The following is a 9,379-nucleotide window of genomic DNA, read 5'->3' as shown; positions in this document are numbered from 1 at the left end:
ATAAGGCCGGGGGCGGGGCAGCCCCAGGAAGCTGCGAGGGGGCGAAGGGCCCTGTGAGGGGCTCATGGCCCCAGCTCCACCCCCCTGCAAAAGCCGCGGGGCAGGGGCACATGATCCCAGTTCCAGCCCCCGCCGCGCTGCTGGCTCAGCCCAGCTGACAGTCCCATCACCTCACAGCAGGGCCTGTGAGTGTGGCCAGGGGCAGGGCGTGGGGAGTGAGTGTCTGGGAGGTCTGTGGTGGGGTGCCAGGCAGTGGGGGAGGTTTGTGTGTTTTGGGGTGCTAGGCAGTGGGGGAGATCTGTGTTTGTCAGGGCACTGGGCAGTAGGGGTCTGTGTGGGGAGCTGTGTAGTTGTGGTAGGGCTGTGGAGAAGGATATTGGGGGGAGATGTGTGTGTTGGGGCACTAGAGAGTGGGGGGTTCTGTGGAGGGGGCTGAGCAGTTATGGTGGGGCTGTGGGCGGGGGGGCACTGGGCAGCAGTGGTGGTGTGCAGGGCACTGTGGATTTGGGGGGGACATTGGGCATAGTGGGTCCAGGGGGTGTTGGGCAGGGGAGTTGTGTGGCACAGCATGCGCTCGCCCCCAACAGGAAGGGCCAGGCGGACCAGTGTGCATCTGATCATGCCATGCATGCCCCATTGCCCCTGGCTGGTCCCCCGCCCGCTTTCACACCTGAGGGCTGGCGCAAGGGGAGGAGGTGTGGGGGCTGGGGCTGGGCGGTGCTGACCTGGGGCGGCTCCCGGGAAGCAGCAGGCAGGTCCCTCTGGTTCCTAGGGTCAGGGCGGCTAGGGGGGGTCTCCACATGGTGTGCCCACCACTAGCGCCAGCTCCGCAGCTCCCATTGGCCGGAACTGTGCCAGTGGGAGCTGCGGGGACAGGGCTCTCATGGTGCGGGCAACGTGCAGAGCCCCCTGGCCGCCCTGACCCTAGGCGCCAGAGGGACCTGCCTGGGGCAGGGGTGAGGTGGGATCCCAGTGGCGCTTACCTGCGGGGGCTCTGGGGAAGCGGCCGTCAGGTCCCTCTGGCGCCTAGGGTCATGGGGCTCTGCGTGCTGCCCGTGCTTGCAGGCCCTGTTCCCGCAGCTCCCATTGGCCGCAACGGAGACGGCGCTGGTAGTGGGTGTAGCACGGGGACTGGAGACCCCCCTGCCTGCCACTGTGCCTAGGGGCCACAGGGTCCTGCAGGCCACTTCCTGGGAGCTGTGCGGGACCCTGCTGGCTAGGGTGACCAATCCACTCCATTGCCAAAATATCAGGACAAATGGCGTCCCAACCGTACATTGGTCGGGACATGGGACAAACAACTATATGTCGGGACAGTCCCTATTTTATCAGGACGTCTGGTCACCCTAAGGCTGGGCAGCGGCCCAAACGGCTCCTGGGAGACATGTGCAGGCACAGGTGCTGCGACCGAGGCTATCACCCCTGCCCCCCACCAATGGGAAGTAGGAGTGGCAGAGCCCCCTGCCTGACCCACACTTCTTTATTTATGTGCCCCAAGCCAGAGTGAAAAACATGATCGCCGCACAGCATACAGCAGTCCCCTGGGAGAGCCCATCCATCTGCCTCCCCAGCGCTGCAGTAAGGTCACTGCTTTACCGCCCCACAGCTCTACCCGGTGTCTCCACTTCCCGCCATCCTTGCTTTCGGGGATTGTCTAAACACAGGATTTGCACCAGTTTATTTTAAATCCATTTAAAATTGATTTAGTTAAACCTGTGAAAACTTTTGTGTGGTTTCAACCTAGTTATATCAATGGTACCTGTATATATTCTGACACATTAACCCAACATCAGAAATAAATCTCACTGTGGAAATTATAGAGGAATCTCTGCTAGCAACCTCAGGAAATGTCCTTGCTAGATTTCTCTTGAACCATCTTCTTCCTCTGTGAAGACATTCTTCATGAATTTCAATGTGGATTTCTACCAGCACTTCTCAAATGCGGCCACCTGGGGCTTGTGGCCACAGCATGCTGGGCTGTGATCCGGTGAGGGAAGGAAGCAGCAGCCTCTCACCCAGGACCGCTATCAGAGGTTGGGTCCTGCCCCCCCCCCCCCCCCCTGGAGCCACAAATGCTGGGGGCAAAGGCAGCCAGCAAGTTCCCCACCTTCCCAGGGGCAGTGGGGTTGAGTTTTTCAGCTCTGGGGTGGCAGGCAGCGAGCTCCAGCCATGGGGCTTTAGGCTCCAGCTATGGGCCCTAGCTGCACGGCAGCAGACAGGCTCCGGCCCCAGGCTCACGCCTTCCCCTCCCACTGCCCCCTCCCTCCTGCAGCCCCAGGGTTTGGCTGCACGAGCCAGGCTTCGGTCATGTGGCAGCAGGCTCCAGCCCGTGGCTCGCCACCCCTTCCCCATTGCCTCTGGCCCCTGCTGCCTTCTCTGGCCCTGGGCTTCCACCATGCAGCAGGGGGCTCCATCCCCCAGGCACAGGGTTTCAGGCTCAGGCCCAAGCTATGGAGTTCTGGCCCTGGGCCCCAGCTGTGTGGCACCAGTGGGTGCTGACCCCAGACTCACCCACCTGCCCCAATTGCCCCTGCTGCCTCCCATAAACCCCCCATCGACTCCCCCCCCTCGCACCCTGCTGCCTTCCTCTCCACTACCCCATCTAGGGCTTAATTTATCCCAGAGCTAAATAAGGCTACTGTGAAAAGTGATATTTGTTAATATCACTTTTCACAGCAGACTTAGGAGACTATGAAAAATGATATTAACATACAAGTATTTCTGTTTACAGCAGTAGTTGTAGGAGCTAGCAAGTCTTTTAAAACCAAAAAACCAAAGAAATAACAAAAAAGACAAGAATGTGCAAAGCACTTTGTGTTTCTATGTTGTTTAGGCCTAGTAAAGAATGGAGACAACAGTACATTTTTATTATTGAGTGTGCAAAAAAACCCTACATGAATAAATTACAATGATTTGGACATGTATATGTGCATATTTGTTTTTCCTAACGTTAATCAGTACTTTAAGAAAAATTGTCAGAGCAGCCACCAGCACAAGTGCATGGCCATACTCTTAGGCCACCAAAAATTTTGTTGTGAGAACCCCTAGTTTAAACCATCTAGCGGTACTGCTGACATGAACTTTACTGCTTGCCAGCTGCAGGAAAAATGTAGAGAACACCACAGGCCATTATATCTGGTGTTCATGGACCTGACAGAAGCCTTTGACTCCATCGAGAGAGAAGCACTGTAGAAAATCCTTCTGAAGTATGGATGCCCACCGATATTTATCACCATTCCTTGTCTCTTTCACAATGACTTGCAAGCAGTGATCCTTTGTATTGGATCTACTATGGTGCCTTTTAAGGTTAAGACATGCATTAAGCAGGGCTGTGTTATTGCCTCAATGCTCTTCTCCATTTTCCTCGCTGCAATGCTCTATTTGATCATTGACAAAATTCTGGCAGCAGTGCAGCTAATTATCAAATGGATGCTAAGCTGTTCAACCTCGGCTACTTCTGATCCAAAACCAAAACATCACTGACCTTCATCATTGAGCTTCAGTAGGGTGATGATGCTGTAGGGGCAATACCTTTGAGATTCCTTGTGTAAAATATTTTTCACCCACCCAGGTTCCAGGCTCCTTTCCAGTACTGTTCTTTCCAAACTCAGGACTTGGGATGGAAGAGGGAGAAGAGGTAGGCTACAATATCTGGGTAACTCCCACTTGGGGCCTCTTCTCCTTGTGCTGGAGTAGCCAGCTCAAGGTGGTAGTAGGGGGATTACTTTGTGTATTTCTCGAGCTCCTAGTGGTGGGGGAATCTATGAGAGGTATTCCACATATAGCAACTGCAGTGTCCACAGAAATAGCAGGTGTAACTAGCTGCTCAGTAGCTGAGAGCCACAACTGTCTTAGTCCAAGTTTCAGAGATTTCTATCTACCTCAGTCTACAAGTCCCAAAATAGTGGAGTCCACAGATTTCCCGAACTCCACAGACATCTGGCCTCAGCAACCTACTGGCCCAATCTAATCACTTTTTGTGCAACGGCCCTAACTCTTGTCCCCTCCAGCCACTTTGCTGCTCAAAACTTCTGCCTGTATCATTCTGCCAACAGACCCAGCCAATCTAAAATGGCTGCATTCACGGTATCATAATCCGCTGCTTGTTCATCACTGAGTGACATTGACCTTTTTACAAGAGATAGAAAGCCACAAGTAGACTCATACTCTCTTTTCCCAGGCTGCTCCTGAAGCCATTCTCTCAAGTATTAACAAAAAAGCCTCAGGGTCATCCACTAGGCCCATTTTGCACAGCATCATGCGCATCCATTGCCTGGTTATCACTCCCTATTGAGGGACTCACCAACGTCTCAAAGAATTGTTGCTGCACATGCAATTGGCCTGCAATAAATTACTGTAGGCTTTGTTGTTGTTCAGCTTGCTAAGATAACAAGAACCACCTCTCTGTGTGCTGGATTTGTTGAAACTCCTGTAGGGGTTGCTGTAACTCGGGGCTCGGCAACCTTTGGCACGCAGCCCGCCAGGGTAAGTACCCTGGCTGCCCGGGCCGGTTTGTTTACCTGCCGCATCTGCAGGTTCGGCCAATTGCGGCTCCCACTGGCCGCGGTTCACCGCTGCAGGCCAATGAGGGTTGCAGGAAGTGGTGGCCAGCACAGTCCTCGGCCTGCGCCGCTTCCTGAAGCCCCTATTGGCCTGGAGAGGCGAACCGCGGCCAGTGGGAGCCACGATCGGCCGAACCTGCGGACGTGGCAGGTAAACAAACCGGCCCGGGCTGCCAGGATGCCAAAGGTTGCCAATCCCTGCTGTAACTCCTACTACTCATCTACCCACCACAGGAGTTCCTTCAGATTTCCCAGGCTGCCCACTTCAGCTTCCCTTTCCAGTCCTTCACATACAGTGGAGTAGGAAATCCCAGGACAAGCCTCCAAATTCCATGAGGTTCCCTCACACTGGCTTTCTCTTTGCAAGCAGTGCTCACACACCCTTGGTGAGTTCACTAGCAGTGCACTTTATTTACAGTGTCTTACGCAGACTTCATGTCTCATTACCATAAGGCTTTTCCCAAGCTTCAACACCCCTCCTGGCACAGGGTGAGAGAGGTCTTACCTCTCTGAGATCCTGGGCTGTTTTACCTTTCCTTCTGTTGCCTGTCTCCCATGTAATAGTCCTTAGCTGATGAGCTGAACCACCCAGTTCTAATCAACTCTCAATCTGGCCCATATAGGGGTGCTTACAAAGTGCAGAGTGGTGAGTCAGCCCTAGGCTACTCCCACTGTCACAGGTTGTTGTTGTTTTTGTGTGTGTGTGTAACATCAAAGATGTATCTACATCTTATTGAACAATGTTGAGTTACTTAGTATGAGCAGTGGATAGTAACAAAAGTGGTTGTACTGGATTAAGAATTTAAAAATTTTGTTTCCAGGCTGTAGCAGGCAAAGGGAAACACTGAAAATGTGGGTAAGATCATCAATGGATCTGATGCTAATTGAAAACATTAAACTAACACAGTGTTGAGAAATCAAAATGATGACAGAAAACAAGTAGCAGTTAAGACGTGTCAACTTGGAAGCAGTAATTAGAATGCTTGAATAAGTGGTGGTTTGTTTTTTAGTGGATTATAATATGCTAAAATAAACAAACAGGTCTTAGTGTGCTGCATTACTAGGAGGAAACCTAATCAGGCAATTTCTATATTTGGAATATGGAATTATTGAAATAAGGAATAAGGGCCCAGATCTACAAAGGTACTTAGGAGGCTAAACCACAGACTTAGGACTTAGTGCCTCAGGTACTTACATTTCAGTTTTGGTCCACAAAACTTCTGCTGAACCTGGTAGATGCCTAAACTACTTGGAAGCCTAAGTTTTCAGGGTCAGAGTTTTCTAGCACTTATGTTTTTGCATCTAGGCATCTGCACACCTAACTCCTGCGTAGGTCCCAGAGCAATTCACCACCCCAGAGGAAGACAGGCAGCTGAATGCCTAAATCACATTCAGGGCCCAATCCAGTAGGTGTGCTCACAGACTGGATTAGGTCCCATTCAAAATTTGGCCAAAGATGTTGCCCACCTTATTACATTTAGCCCAGAGGTTACAGCATTCACATGGATGTGGGAGAAACAGGTTCAATTCCCCCCTTCTCTGCCAGACGGGGGAAAGGATGTGAATAAGGATTTCCTGCTTCTCGGGTGAGTGCTCCAACCACTGAGCTATGTAGTATTCTGATTTTAGAGGGTTTCCCCAATCTCTCCTATTGAAACTGTGCCACTGTTGCTAATGAAAAAGTGGGGGGGGGACGAGCCCGGGCCTCCTACTCCCCAGAGGGCCGCCCTAAGCACTGGACTAGTCATTCTCATGTGTGCACACACACAATTTGCCATATCTCAGTGGTTAAAGTACCCTCCAGAGAAGTGTGCAAATCATTTCCCCTCCTGTCCCCCATCAGAAAGAGGGGAATTGAACCTGGGTCTCCACATCCCATGTGAATGCATTAGCCACTGGGCTAGAAGTAATAAGGTGGGCACCTCCTCTCATCATTTTGTGTGGAGCATGTGTCTAACTACTAAGAGATACCTTAGGCCCCTAATCCACCTAACTCCATGTGGCTGGCTCCCTGTTTGGGGATCACTAAGCAGATGTGTCACCTTGCAGCCCAGACTTAAGTCCTTCCCCTCTCAAAGATAGATGCCTAGGACACATTGCTCGTTACCTTCTCCCACTGGCTAGCTTAGGTGTCTCCCCGCCTACCATGCTGACTTTTGTGGATCACATTCTAAGGCACTTATCTTTCCTCATTCATTGTACAGGGAACCTAGGTGCCCAAATCAGCTTTAAGGATCACAATGATTTTCCAGGAGCTGGTGTAATGCCTCCATCCGTCATGGCTTCCACCCAAAATTGGTTTATCAGTCTGAGTTTAGAATTTTATTTAATCAAAATGAAAGTAAAAATCAGGATTATTTTAAACACTATTTCCCACAAGTAACTAAAGTTACAAACTTGAAACAAACTTCTGGGGACAGAGACTTTCTAGCAATTCTGTGTTTTCTAAATCTAGTGAGTATAAAATTAAGACCCTCAATGCTACTTGTAAGTGCAAAGGAACGTGTAAGAGGTACAGTAGCCACAGTTTAGGACCTCACTGAGGTCTCACACAGCATTATATTTTACCTCTTGGAGAAGCAAACATAAAATTGTTACAGTTTTCCAGCAAACTAAGAGATGCATTTCTTAACTTTTACATCCAACACTGTTTCTCCACTAAGATGATGTAGGCTACCTAAATTAATAGATGGACCACTAAAAGCTATCTTATGTTATGTTAAAATTGTGACTAAGGCAATTTCATTTGACAGTGTGCATCAGGAATATGCTATGGGTTCTAACAAAGGGTTTGGGACTAATGCATAAAAATTAAGTGCTTCCTTACTACATTTTTGGAGATAAAAGGGACACACCACTAGCCACAGTGAATTCTATCTACACAAAGAGGACAGAGACAGGACAAAAAGAGAGACAGTAGCTGCAGTCCTTAAGAGTGCTCCATCTGAGAAAATGCCTTTGTACAGTAAAAAGAGGAAAAAAATAAAATAAGGAAAAGAGGGCAGTAGAACCAACCCTATCATAAAACCAAAAAAGCCTTCATTTGAGAGAAGCCTTACAGTGCTTAAACATGGGGGACTGAAACAGGCCTCTCTATGATACTCGTACCACTTTCTATTCATTTTGCTGATGAAATTTAAAAAAAAAAAGTCATGTAACGTTCAAGTGCATTTCCTTGTAACAATGCAAAAGCTAGAGAGCCAGAAAACCATGCAGCAGGCTCATCCAACATAAATCTAGATGGTAAGTACTAGTCCACTACCAGTAGCAAGGCTTGAAAAAATTTGTTGATATTCACCTGTTTCTACTAGTTCAAACGAAAAGTCCTCTGGTGCTAGGTTTACATTTGTATTGCTGCATGTTCACTGCCTCACTAATAAATCAGCTTCCATGCCCTAAATAAATCAGGGCACTTCCTCCCGTAAGATATTTTGGGTTCACTCAAATTAATTCTGGACTTTTCCTTCCTCTTCTTCATAGGGGTAAACATGCTGCTTGCTAATCCTCGCTGGAAAAGCACCAGCAGCTTTGGCTACTCTACTCCTCCACACCCCTGAATTTAAAAGAGAATGCTGCTCTGTCCCCGTAGTAGGAATGTGTTATGGCTTGTATTTCAGTAATTGGCTATTTAGCCCATTACTTGCCCAATAAGTATGATTTCCTGATCAGGCCTAGGCATTTTTGTCTTCTAGGTCTTCAATCAACTACTGGGTCTATTGGTGAGCTTGGGATAGGATGCACATAAACTATTTAAAACCATTCTGTGGAACCTAATATAGTCAGTTCTACTGGAGGTGAGATGGATGCAGGGGTCAGACATCTGCTGGCTCTATGCCTTAACTGAAACTCTTGAAGCAGGTGCAGGAATTAAGGGTTTAGCCACAGAATCATTCAAGGACAAGGTTGGTTGTAGGCCTCCTCAGATAGTCGTGCCCATGGATTCTTCATTCTCAGATTATCTGTATACCTTAATGGTCTCTGTAGCTGCAATCACTAATATTTAGGAGCTTCCTTCAGCAATCTAAATATGCATGGAGAGGTCCATGGTAATCATCCTGGAGTCTTCTGCTCTCTTTTCTGCTTAGAAGAAACTCTGGTAATTTAATTTGTAAGTAATTTATTTCCTTCCTCATCATCATGATGCCAATTATAATAGAAATGATTTGTGGGAGAGTTGTGTAGTCAGAGTCTCAATACGTTGGCTCTCTGGAAGCTAGTTTTAGTTTCCAAAGACAAGCTGGATGAGGACAACTGCTAAGAGGCCCCTGGTCTCACAGAAGTTTGTCTCAGTGATGAGGACATATAAGAGGCCTTTTCACTTTGGAGTGTTTTCAGGCCTTCTGTACCATCCCTCTCCCCCCCCCCCCCTCCACCCCCCAGGTACGTTCATAATGCTCAACAGGGCCAATAAAATAGTAATCTGTAAGAGTAAAGTGGTAAAACCTCTTTGAGAAGTCCATGTACCTGAAGGATTCCACGGCAGAGCTGTCAAAGAATCCTGGCTCAAAGATAGAAAGGAGGCCCTTTATGCTCACATGCAGGAAGGTTTCTCAGGATTCAAAACTGAATCTCATGCTTGAAGAGAATTAAAATTTTGTGTTTCAGACTTCAGCAATTAGTTTGCATAAGATGAGGAAGAACAATGCAGATCGGAGATTTGGAAGAAGAGCTAGCCCTCCATTTTCACAACAACTTGTTTAGGATGTATAGTCTAGAACTACACCAGAAAACCAATTACTGGTACCTCTTCTATGGCGTAAGGACTAGTGCTTATGTTGTCATTCTTTTTTTTTTATATTTATTTACTGCATTAAAAT

General features: G+C 48.5%; 1 long non-coding RNA gene across 1 annotated transcript; it reads left to right on the top strand.

Moving 5' to 3' along the window:
• Window positions 1–29: 29 nt before the first annotated feature.
• LOC117875083 lies at window positions 30–9,368 on the top strand. Its single transcript, XR_004645178.1, has 3 exons — window positions 30–185; window positions 3,572–3,637; window positions 9,168–9,368. It is a non-coding gene; the product is annotated as an uncharacterized LOC117875083 (long non-coding RNA).
• The last annotated feature ends 11 nt before the right edge of the window (window positions 9,369–9,379 follow it).

The sequence above is a fragment of the Trachemys scripta genome, chromosome 3, assembly GCF_013100865.1.
Source record: "Trachemys scripta elegans isolate TJP31775 chromosome 3, CAS_Tse_1.0, whole genome shotgun sequence".
In the NCBI taxonomy this organism is placed as follows: Eukaryota; Metazoa; Chordata; order Testudines; family Emydidae; genus Trachemys; species Trachemys scripta.
Note: the sequence above shows the minus strand (reverse complement) of the source record. Positions and strands in the feature narration are given on the sequence as shown.